Raw genomic sequence first — 13,349 nt, 5'->3', positions numbered from 1 at the left:
TCTTAAAATGGACTTCAAGTGTCGACCTATAAGTAAATATATTTGCCAGTGATTTACCTTACAAAACACACTGTAGTCCGCACAAACAAGTGTAGAGTATATCGAATTGTATTGGATGCACAACCATATGTATTTATTTTTCAAACGATTTATGTTGAATTGCATTTTATGGCATACAGTACCCTGTTAGAACAGATCTGCAACCCATTTTGGGGTTAAGGCCCACCAATTGAGAAGCCCAGCTTTAGTGTATAATCCCGCTGCGCAATCCACAGAGTTGAGTGTTTTGAAGAGAGTTTCACTCCGAGGTGAGTCTCTCCATCCTTCACTCTCTTCTCTTGGGTAAAAGGAACATTGTTAGATTTATGCTAAATCTGTGTAAGGCAACGGCTAGCTTTAATCCCCTCCTTACAGTATATGACAGAGCTGCCCTCACCTTGCCAAGCACTTAAAGAGGCAATCTCTCAAAAACTCGCCTTTCAATTAAAGCCCGCGTGAGTGTGCGTAGGAGCTGTACAGGAGTTGGGGGTTGTGGCGAAGGGGCAACAAGCCCATTCCTGATGTAAATGAAGAGATGCATATCAGCGTTAATCCATTGCTTTGTAGTCACAGCCATACCTAAAGTCTGTCTAATTTCCCTTGCCCTCCCCTTTCCAGCCAGAAGTGTATCGATCGGCTGTAATTGAAGTGTACTTGATAATCCGCAAGGAAACAGGGGAGAGGGAGACCCTCAACTCTAACTCTGATGCACAGAGAATGGAGATGGGTGTGTGTGTGTGTGTGCTGGCGCTGTGAGGGCTCTTAGGTATGGGCGGGTTGGGCAACACCCCTTTCACAATTTTTTCTCAGCTGATTAAACTCATTGAGAGGCAGGCAAGTGGAACAAATGGATACAAAGGTCTGCCAGGCAGCCAACAGCAGCACGGATTTCTTCATTGAAACTGCCAGCTCCAAATCTCTAAGGTTGTCTCTACACTATTACCCTGCAGGAGAGCCCTGCCCCGAGCTCCCTAAACTGTATGAATAACCACAGCGAGACCGCTCAGACCCGCGATGTAGATTTAGAATCTGTAAATCCAATTTCATACATTTGATAACACAGCCGCCGTTAGAATTAAATTATGTTTTATTCATCCCTGTAAAGGGAAACTCAATGTATTGGGTAATGAGTTTAGTATTGGATAAATACGTCGGCTTACTTCTGTTACCGGGTATGTAATTGAAGGAACGTTGTTAAAATACCACCTTGCAAAAAAAGTCAATTACATAATACGTGGAATGCAGGAAGAAGTTGTTTCAACAAAGTTTGAACATAGACGTTACACAAATAGAGGATCAAAGCCGTTTTGCTTGAGTACCACGTCATCTGCCCATTGTTTGTTTGTAAGCAGGGAAGTGGTGGTCTGTTTCCGAGCAGACTCTCTGAGAGGTTGCCCAGGATCGCTGTCTGGCTATCGAGACCAGTCGGGCTCGCTTCTGCCATCTCGTACAGGTACCTGTGTTTGTTTAAAATAGAAAGGGAAGCGACAAAAGGTCAGCCGTGATTTGGAATCCAAATATATTGTTCCTTAATATTTCATAAATAGATTAGTGCCTCAAAAGCGTGCTCAAAAGACCTGCCCAAAAGTCTTGTATGGACATGAACTCTCTCACTCTCGGCTATTCTTGTTGCTATTATTCAAATATGTAAATCATGTGGACCTAGATATATTGGATGCATTTGGACCTATCAAGTTTATTTTTGTCTATATATTGTATGTATACAGACCTGTATTTTAATCGCTACATTATAATCCAATTTGAATAGAGCCTTTTTGATAGCATGCGTTATATATCCATGATCTGTATGTATATATAATGGATGCACATATAGCCCACTAGTCTCGATAGACCTCTCTCTCTCTGAACCTGTGTGCTAACTAAAGAGAGAGTTGTCCGATTGCCAGAAAAGTGAATTAGACGACCTAAACTGTAGCCTTGCCAGACAGTTGTGTCAGTGTCCTTGATCATCATGCACTGACATTTGGCCATGAGGACAACAGGAAATGGCCTGGCCTGAATGGGAGCCACTGTGCGTCATGAAAGTGATAACACAGGCTTTGTGCAGGAGGGGTTGCTTTCACCATATGACTGTTTTACATTAGTAGAATGAGAAGGAGAAGAGACACTGCTTTGTGTTAATATAAAAGCAATTCAATTATATGTATTTGCACAAAGTATTTTAAACCACACTTAATAATAAATGTAAAAATGTAATATAAGAGATGAATAAACTACATTTAGTTTCATTTATTTCACAGAAAGGCAGCTCAGACATACTTTATCAAAACTAAAATTTCACACAAAAATGTTTTGGTTTAATTGGTTTGGTTAAAGTGATTTACAATAAATAAATAAATAAGTAATAAGAAGAAACGAAGATATGTACAGTATTTCTTACATTAAAGACTTAAAGATGACCAAATTGTAGTCCGTTACTGATTCCAAATTACATTTACAAAAATTATGATTAGTTGTCCATTACATTACGCATTTTGGGTAATATAATCGGACAAATTTTTTATTATTTTTGATTACTTTTGACCTAACTCGTTTATCACATTGATTTATTTTTTAATAGGATAATATTGATATAAAAATATATTCCATTCTTTGTTATCAACTACATGAAATGCAATAAATTGCATTACATCAGAGTTTCCCAGACTGGGGTTCATGAGTTTAATGAAAAGCTATTAATTAAATAAATCATAAACATTTTGAAATAATTCATATTATGATATTTGCAGTTTATTAGTACTTATAAAGCACATATTAATTCCTTATTCTGCATGACTATATTCTTCATCTCTTAATCCTACCCAATACCTAAACTTAAAATTTTGACAGCAAATTTTGATTTAGTTTTAGTCATATTTTAGTCACCTGAATTGTTTTTAGTTTTAGTCTAGTTTTAGTCGACTAAATATCATACGATTTTAGTCGACTAAATCTACAGTGGAGTAAGTCAACAAAAATCGAGTTTAGTTAAATTGTAGTGCATGAATTGAGCATTTAAGCATTACATAACCGACCAATACTTGAATACGCAACTGGTATTTTGACATAATTGTGTTTTTAACCGTTCCAACGCAAAAATACACGAAAGAGAACTCAATTCACTTTTTTGTTTGTTTTTTAAAAATATCCATATAGTTTTTATAATTTTGCATTTCTGTTTTAGTTAGTATATCAGGTTAAGCTAAAGCTTTAAATAAGTTCGGGTTTTTTTTATTCAGTTAACATTTATTTAATTTCAAGTAATGAAGATTTTTTAATGGTTTTAGTTAACTATTATAACCCTGATACTTTATTGAATAATGTGTCAAATACTGTTCTTAGTCTTTCCTCCTAACTACGAATGAAATGGGAATTAAATTAAATACAGTTTATTGTGTAACCAAAAACGTATATATAATGCGTTTCTTATAATGATAAACAAGCTCGAAATACACATTGACTTTTATTTTGAAATGTTTGCGCCTTACTATTGCTCGTTCAAGTTCAGATGACGGAGCTCAAATATGCATTGTTACAACCGTCTAAACCACATTACTATATAAACATCGTAAAGTAAACATTGTCATTATTCATCAGATTTAGTTCATAAACAATTGCCTTACATAAATGTGCGCTATTCATTGATTGTAAACCGCTCTGAAGCGTTTCCCGCAGTTAGATCAGCACGATTTCAAATGTGTGCATCTATTACACAGGACATCAGTTCTGACTGGATCTCTTCCCTAATCTCTCCCTAACATTTTGGTCTTGTTTTTATTCGTTAACGAAAATGACAGTAGATTTTCGTCATAGTTTTTGTCGTCCAAAACAGTTTTTTTTTTTATTTATCGTCTCGTTTTTTTCAGTGATAAAAGGTTGTTGACGAAAATTATTTGTCAGCGAAATTAACACCGACTTAAACGCTACAAAAACTACCTTACTTACTATTAATAAGCAGTAAATTAGGAGATTATTGAGGTGAAAGTCGTAGTTAATATGTGCTCCCCATACTAAAGTGTAATCTAATTACAAGTACTTCGTTTTTGTAATCTGATTACGTAATCCAGATTACATGTAATCAGTTAGTTATATAATGTATATTTAATTTGAACAAAACCATTTAAGCATTAAAAAAATCTTGAAAACAAAAAAGACAATGTACACCACATGTAAACACCCAGCAGCCAGCCTCCTCCAGGTATCACAGTACCCTCTTCTCATTAACATCTTTACCAGCAGACACTTGTGAGGCCTCATGCTTGCTCACAGCATGTTTTTGCCCACTCATACACGCATATACGTGCAAATTGACAACCACGCATTCACACTTACACAGAAATGCACACACGAAAACACACAGCAGGTATCCAGATGCCCTTGCTCCTTGGGAGGGGCCAAGAAATAACCATAACTCCCTTCTCCCCTCCCTCCGCCCGGCTGACCTCTGTTTTAAGTGGGCAGCAGGTAATTGGTGAGGCGGTTGCCCATCAGCCACCACCTCTGCGTGTGCCGTCTGTGTCATCTCTATTTATTATATTGTGCATGCACCCTGGGCTCGGGTAATCAATTTCACAAGGATACAGGCCTGATATCCGCCAGCGTGCGCATCATGAGGCCAGCCCTCCTCTTATCAAGTGCAGAATTGCTGGCTAGAGGTCAGGAGCAGATAAACAGGGGTGTAAAGCAACTCCCCCTTCTTATTCTAACCCTACCTCCTCACAAACAAAAAGGTTGGGGAGGAGATGTTGGGCACTGCTGGTCGGGTGGGTGGGGTGCACCGAGGACAAAACACACAGCCAGCGAGAGGCCGTGACCCCGGTAAGGTGCCTCTTGTTACGGCCGACCTTCAGAATTTCATCATCAGTGTTCCTGACCGCTTCATAATTCGGAGGTAGCGACAGGCTCATCTTTGCAGAGGAGTTTGTGTTAGCCTACAAACATGCTCTTTCTGATTATCTCTCTGCAGACCTTTATAGACCAAGCCTGACTCTATCAATCATGTAGCTATATTTCTCAAGCTCTTCACTAGCCCTTTGTATCCCAGTCTCCACCTGTCCAATCATACATATATATATGCACTTACAATACTTCAAATATTTCTATAGTATAGCCACAAGACATAAACAATGTGCATGTTAACACGGTTTTAGTGTGCACTTACTAACCTTTTCTGTGTAAAGTTATATTCAATTTTCAACCTTGTTGCCATGACAACATACTGCAACACCTTCAAAAATTGGCCCCATTTATTTCCATTGTAAGTGTCTCACTGTAACCTTGAAGTAAATACATTTTTGAAAGATTTAAAAGCAGAAATGTGAAGCTTATCAATGTATAAAAACGTTGATTATTTTGTTAAAAAGTTTTTTAAGTTGTTCTCATTTTAGGTTCTCGATTTAGTTGTCATGCCACTGAGGTTGAAAATGATATGTAATTTTACACAGAAAAGTTTAGTAGGTGATTTCCACACTAAAATCAAGTTAACACTCATATTGTTTACATCTTGTGGCTATACTATTGAAACACACTTCTCCGCGTCACCGTTTACGTTCTGAGATAACACTGCCATCGGTCGGGTTTAAACCGAACACAAAGCCACTGACATGAATCTTGGATGTAAACAATATCGATACAGTTTATGAGAATCAATACAGGATTCGCCGAACATAATATTGCGATATTCACATGTATTGATGTTTTCTTACGCTCCTGTTGTGTGAATAACATCATGTAATTATGTAATCAATAAAAAGTAACTGTAGTCAGATTACAAGTAGCCTATGTTAAAATGCGATATGATCTAAAAACAAGTACTTAATTTTTTGATTTACGTGTAATCCACATTAACAGTGAGTATTTTAAACTTTATGAATCGACTCCGTTCACTTCCGTTGTAAGTGTCTCATTGAAACCCAGATTAGTAGTACAACACAATTGAGTAACAAGTATAATTGAATACATTATGCCACAAGTACTCTTGATTGTGGTATTGAACCTGGAATATTCCTTTATGGTTTCCTTTATGGTTTATCAAACACTATTAGCATAACATTTTTAACAGATCGATGGGTTCTCTATGGCCCAACACTGGTAAACAGCGGTTTAACATCACCATGACGCTATGTTCGAGAATTAAATGTTAGTGTAGTGCCATTGTTACTTCATTTACTGCAACCGTTATTGGTATAATCCCTAATATCCGCTTAGAAATTCTGTAATCAAATCAAGTTCTTGTAAGATGGAAAGGTCATTGTGCCATAAGTGGTCATTAACCATAGACATAGCGATGTTTAGGGATCACTGGGTGAGTCCAAATCATGAAAATGTCATGCAGTTTGAATCAGCTTGAGTAAACATTCATTAGGTTGTGAGGCTGGCTGTGTAGACACATCCCAGGATTCTTTGCAAGCAGCTGTGTGTATTTGCAGAGGGGAATGGACCCTGGACGAATACGTTTTGGCGGCTTTACATCACTTTCCGGTGATGCTTTGTTCAAGCACTGACCGACCTGATGAATTTTTTTTTTTTTTTTTTTTCATGAAAAATAATGAATATACAGTAAAGCACTGCATTCCATTTAAATCCCCTTATTGTGCATCTATAACTCTCAAGATTATAGACAGTCTGATTTTTATTAAGCCAGAAACACCTGCTCCATACCAGTAGACAAGGATTCTGTGACATTTCATCCCTTTTTACGCTGACCCCATGACATCTTTCCAGGTTAAAGAGTTGATGAGAGTTATGCTCTCTCTCTCTCTCTCTCTCTCTCTCTCTCTCTCTCTCTCTCTCTCTCTCTCTCTCTCTCTCTCTCTCTCTCTCTCTCTCTCTCTCTCTCTCTCTCCCACAGCACTACCCCCCACCCACTATTCCTCATTCTGTCTCGACGATCCGCTCTGTCATTAAGCCATACATGCACAGACTTTAAGTCACAACCATATGGTGCTGTTTCATTGTGGATGGAAGGCTCAGGATGACCATGATCTGATGAATCTTTCTCGGAAAAAGAGGTGTCTGCTCTGCTGATAAACCAGGGCAAAGTGTGTGTGCGTGTGTGTTGTGGTATTATATGGTTGAATAGAGGGATTCACTGATGTGGCACCACCTAGGGGACCTAATAAAACACAAAATATGTTATTTATTATTCACTAAAAGCAATATGTTGCCTTTTTTGTTACTTTACATACAGCATACTTATATAATACTGTACTATGCTATATATAATGTTGTAGTTTTCTATCAAATTATGTGTAACACTTTACATTAGTTAATGTTAGTTGATGCATTAACTAAAATGAACTAACAATGAGCATTAATTTATTAAAGTATTTATTAATCTTTGTTAACATTAGTAAAAACACGGGGTTACACATTATTTTAAGGTGTCAGTATTACAGTGTAATTATACATTTAAATACAGAGTAATAATGATTTATAATAATTGCGGACCCACTTTATATTAGGTGGCCTTAACTACTATGTACTAACATTTAAATTAATAATTTGATACAATGCACTTATTGTGTACAAACATGTTTTTATATTGTACTTACATTTTAAAAATGACCTGTGTGGTATTACATCTATAATTAATTTCTGCAGTTACATTTATTTATTACACTGTTGACCCTTCACTTACACCTAACCCTACCCTTAAACTTACCCATACCACCACACCTGTCCCTAACTTTACCCTTAAACTTACCGATACCACCACACCTGTCCCTAACTTTACCCTTAAACTTACCCATACCACCACACCTGTCCCTAACTTTACCCTTAAACTTACCCATACCACCACACCTGTCCCTAACTTTACCCTTAAACTTACCCATACCACCACACCTGTCCCTAACTTTACCCTTAAACTTACCCATACCACCACACCTGTCCCTAACTTTACTCTTAAACTCACCCATTCCACCACATGTCCCTAACTTTACCCTTAAACTTACCCATACCACCACACCTGTCCCTAACTTTACCCTTAAACTTACCGATACCACCACACCTGTCCCTAACTTTACTCTTAAACTTACCCATACCACCACACCTGTCCCTAACTTTACCCTTAAACTTACCCATACCACCACACCTGTCCCTAACTTTACCCTTAAACTTACCGATACCACCACACCTGTCCCTAACTTTACCCTTAAACTTACCCATACCACCACACCTGTCCCTAACTTTACCCTTAAACTTACCCATACCACCACACCTGTCCCTAACTTTACCCTTAAACTTACCCATACCACCACACCTGTCCCTAACTTTACCCTTAAACTTACCCATACCACCACACCTGTCCCTAACTTTACCCTTAAACTTACCCATACCACCACACCTGTCCCTAACTTTACCCTTAAACTTACCCATACCACCACACCTGTCCCTAACTTTACTCTTAAACTTACCCATACCATCACACCTGTCCCTAACTTTACCCTTAAACTTACCCATACCACCACACCTGTCCCTAACTTTACCCTTAAACTTACCCATTCCACCACATGTCCCTAACTTTACCCTTAAACTTACCCATACCACCACACATGTCCCTAACTTTACCCTTAAACTTACCCATACCACCACACATGTCCCTAACTTTACCCTTAAACTTACCCATTCCACCACATGTCCCTAACTTTACCCTTAAACTTACCCATACCACCACACCTGTCCCTAACTTTACCCTTAAACTTACCCATACCACCACACCTGTCCCTAACTTTACCCTTAAACTTACCCATTCCACCACATGTCCCTAACTTTACCCTTAAACTTACCCATACCACCACACATGTCCCTAACTTTACCCTTAAACTTACCCATACCACCACACATGTCCCTAACTTTACCCTTAAACTTACCCATACCACCACACATGTCCCTAACTTTACCCTTAAACTTACCCATACCACCACACATGTCCCTAACTTTACCCTTAAACTTACCCATACCACCACACATGTCCCTAACTTTACCCTTAAACTTACCCATACCACCACACATGTCCCTAACTTTACCCTTAAACTTACCCATACCACCACCTGTCCCTAACTTTACCCGTATCCCACCTCAATATCAGCAAAACTGTTTTGCAATACAGTATGAACACAATAAGTACATTGTACTTATTTTTTTATGTAAGTACATAGTAGTTAAGGCCACCTAATATAAAGTGGGACCATAATTGCATAATTTATAGTTAATACTACAGTAACTACATGTAATATGTGTAACAATGACCCTGTAAAATAACTAAAAGTAATTTAAATTAAAATAATGTTACCAAAAATCAGTGCAGCTGGCCATGAATAATAAATGCATTACTCATGTTAACTAATGTATTTAATTGTTTTAAAGTGTTATCAAATTATGATGTGTAAATTGTTGACGCTTTAAGTAAAAAAAAATGAATTAATGCAAATTTTTCATTCAATGTCTACAACTTTTGCATAGCTATTTTAAGAGTTTGCAGCAAACAAATCAAAGCGATCAGTCTGCTGGTCACTAAGGGCAGTGAAACTCACAAGTCTCCATAGCGGTAAAGAGCTTAGCCACATGTATGGAAGGAAAGCTGTTTTTTAAGCTGTTAGGTTCCCCTCAGAATCTTGACGAGCATGTACAATGGTGGGGCAAACAATGCTGGCCAGCTCTGCTGTTAAGACGTTTGGTCTGTCTGGAGGCATGTTTAGTATTCAGCTAGCAGAGCGTGGAAAGATAAAAGAGGAAATGTCTATCTCTGAGACCAAGGAAGCCCAAAAGAAGCCATCAAGCCCCGAACATACAAGTATGAATAGACTCCTCTGGCAGTGAGGAGATGGTATCGGCATCCACAAGCAAATTCCCCATACAGATAAGGAAGCACAGGGCAACCAGTGAAGGATTTATACGCCACAGGCACGGTACATGTGATCTTAACACATATAGTCCTCTAGTGTGAGCATGTGTGCTGGCACATGTCTGTGTGTGCTTTTGTGCATCTCTGTGTATGTTTTGAGCATGATATTTTACAACAGTAATATTGTACTGAATGCATTTTTGTATTCCGCCTGTATTTTTATATTGGTCTAATACATGCATAAGCAAGCTGACTTGTTGGCTATTTCATCTCACTTAAAAAGTAAAACTTTGAAAACATTGTATGATGTTGTTCCCATGGTAAAATTCCTAAATACATCACTTTATTTTACAAAAGGTTTGCACTTTAGTAGGGGGAGCACATATTCACTATTAACTATGACATTTGCCTCAATAAACTCCTACTTTACTGCTTATTAATAGTTAGTAAGGTAGTTATGTAGGGATGTAGAATATGGTCATGCAAAATAAGGCATTAATATGTGCTTTATAAGTACTAATAAACAGCCAATATCCTAGTAATATGCAAGCTAATAAGCAACTAGTTAATAGTGAGAATTTGTCCCCAAACTAAAGTCTTACCTAAGAAAGTTATATTAATTATTAGGGCCAGAGCATCGATGTGTGAGGACCCTCTTGGAATTGCTCCGTTTTTTTTTTTATTATCCTTCTTATTCTCCGAAATGAATCATTTTTTGAATGCCTAAACATGCTCGAAAACTCACTAAACTTTGCACACACGTCAGAATTGGCAAAAATGTACATCTGATAGGGGCTTCAGAATTGGGTGTGGCAAAATGGCTCGATAGCGCCACCTATAAAACTTCAACAGAGTGTGCCTCCCGCTACATTTCACGTGCGTGTACAAAATTCGGTACATACATGTAATGTCCCGATACCTACAAAGTCATAAACACAACAGGAAGTCAACCATTTTTCATTTCCTCTGCCATTTTTGTGCAGTTTTTGCCATTTCCAGGGCTCGTACTTTTGCAAACTACTAACTACTAAGTTTATATCATTATTATTTTTTTTTTTATTAACCGGACACCTTAATAAAGCAAATTAATATTATATAACATAATTTCACACTGCAAATATCACCACAGACTTTTATTGTCAAGGTCAGAGAAGAGATCTGACGTAGAGCAAAAAAAAAAACGGTTTGAAGTGGCTGAATCTGACACAAGTCCCTTCTAATAACACAGGCCCTCACAGAATATTTCATTTGATTTGACTAGTCCTTTTTTTAGGATATTAATCTATCTGAAGTGACCTACTGACCTATAAAACAGCAAAGCCAACTGCAGGACCGAAGACCATAAGCTCATTTACTGTTGAGAGATATGAAAAACCAGATTAGTCCTGTAATTACATTTAATGGGCCAAAAATAAATAAATAAATAAAATAAAACATTCAAATACATGTAAATATGAAGTTTTAATAAATTTTCTGTGGGATTTTTCTTTTTTGTCTCTGCTCTGTGCGTGCGTGCGTGCGTGCCTGTGTGTGTGTGTGTGTGTGTCTCTGTCTGTTTTCATGGGGGTGACAGAAGGATCCACAGTTTTGGATCAAACATTTTTTGGCACATTTTTCTCTTTAATGGGCCTCACTGATCTAACATGTAATCACTATAAATGCCAACTTTATGTACTGATCATATTATCGCCACAGGCAGCTAAAGCCTAATCAGATGAGTGTTGTAGATCACACAGACTTTGTGCTTTCACTTATCTGAGCATGAAAAACATTTAACACCTCTTTCTATATAGACAAAAATTTCTAAATAGACGCCTCTTAATAATTAAGACAAACGTCAGTAAATTTATATAAAAAACAGAAAAGAAAGAAAGAAAATAATCTCCTTTCAGATGTTGAGATTAAGCATTCTCTTTCTCCTGGTTCGCTGAAGCAATCCAAACTCCCACCCACTCGTCCACACCTCCAGCTATTACACTTTCATGTGTTTTAATAGGCCTCCAGGCCTCTTGACTTCTTCTCTTCGCTCTTTTGTGTGTGCAAGCGCTTCATAAGGAGAGCTATTTAGCCCGACTGAACTATTACAGATGGGAATTATTAATTTGTATCTGCTTAGCTTCATTTGGACTACTTAGCGAATGACTAGGGAGGAAGGGAGAGAGAGAGAGAGCACGAGAGAGGGAGAGAAAGAAAATCATTCTTTTCAGTTGACTGTGGGGCTTGAAGTCCCCGGGCTTTGGACAGATCCTAGTCGAGGGTCCTGAGTGTTAAATGTCAAGCCTTGTAGTGAGCTGTCAAAGAACAGAATAGGCCCGGCATGATTGATGACTGGAGGGCCCAAAACCCAAACCCCCGATTGCAAATGCTACCTTGCGTCAGCCTTCCAACACAACCCCTTCCCCCACACCGATAGATTCTTGCCTATTCAAGGTCAGCTTGCATACCCTGACACCCCAGCATTCTGGCGGCCTCCGTTTTCCCATTTCGGCTGCTTTTTTCCCCTCATTCGAGCAGTAGAGCACTTTGCCGTAGCCTCTCACAGAAGATCCCAGTGTTCTGACACTGACAAATATGATATCTGGGAGATGTGTTTGTGTGTGTGTGTTTTGGGAAACGGGGAGGGGAAACCTAAAAGCCCTCCAATCAGATGACAAGATTATTAATGGGGCAGGCTGTGTCGGATCTCGCTGCATGCATATTCATAAAGAAGCTGTACAGATGGCACAGTGCTGGCCGATTTGGTAGCTTTTCCAAAACAATCACATACACATTGTAGTAATAGGTGTACATCATTTAACTAGAGTCTGACTGTATTTTCCTATTCCCAAAATTGTAGGAGCAATGCATATGATCATGTTATAGCAATCTTCATAATAAAGATGCAGCACATATTGTCCGCACCTGCGTATAATAATAATACAATGGCATTGGTTTTAAATCTGTCATCTTCTTTTGAGGCACTTAACAGTTCCCTCTCTGCTTCTAGAATGATCAGTCACATGGCATTTGTGACTCATTTGATTGGCTTAAAGAACTGTCTACATTAGACTGGCCCTAAAGCAAAGATGGCAGCATCCACGTCAAGAACTTGGATGTACCAAATAAGCTAATGTCATTGAGATGGGAATAGCAATGGGAATGCTAACAGGCTAATAGCAAATATTAAAAATATATATATTTTTAGCCTCTATTAATCAATTTCGATTTATAATAATGGTCCAAACAAGTGCATTTTCAGTCATTCGCCACTGAACATATTTTCTGTAATGAAAATGGATATGTTAAATCTATGTCAGAGAAATTGGACTGGTGCAAAATTACAAACGAAAAAACCTAAAATGTATAGTAAATACACTGTGTTCCAAATTAATATGCAATTGGCATATCAGTACGATTTTTAGGACGGCATTCGTCAGTGAATAAAATGATTTAAAAACGAGTATTTATGTATGTCCACACCCAC

Source organism: Gobio gobio (genome assembly GCF_949357685.1).
Source record: "Gobio gobio genome assembly, chromosome: 9".
Classification (NCBI taxonomy): domain Eukaryota; kingdom Metazoa; phylum Chordata; class Actinopteri; order Cypriniformes; family Gobionidae; genus Gobio; species Gobio gobio.
Note: the sequence above shows the minus strand (reverse complement) of the source record.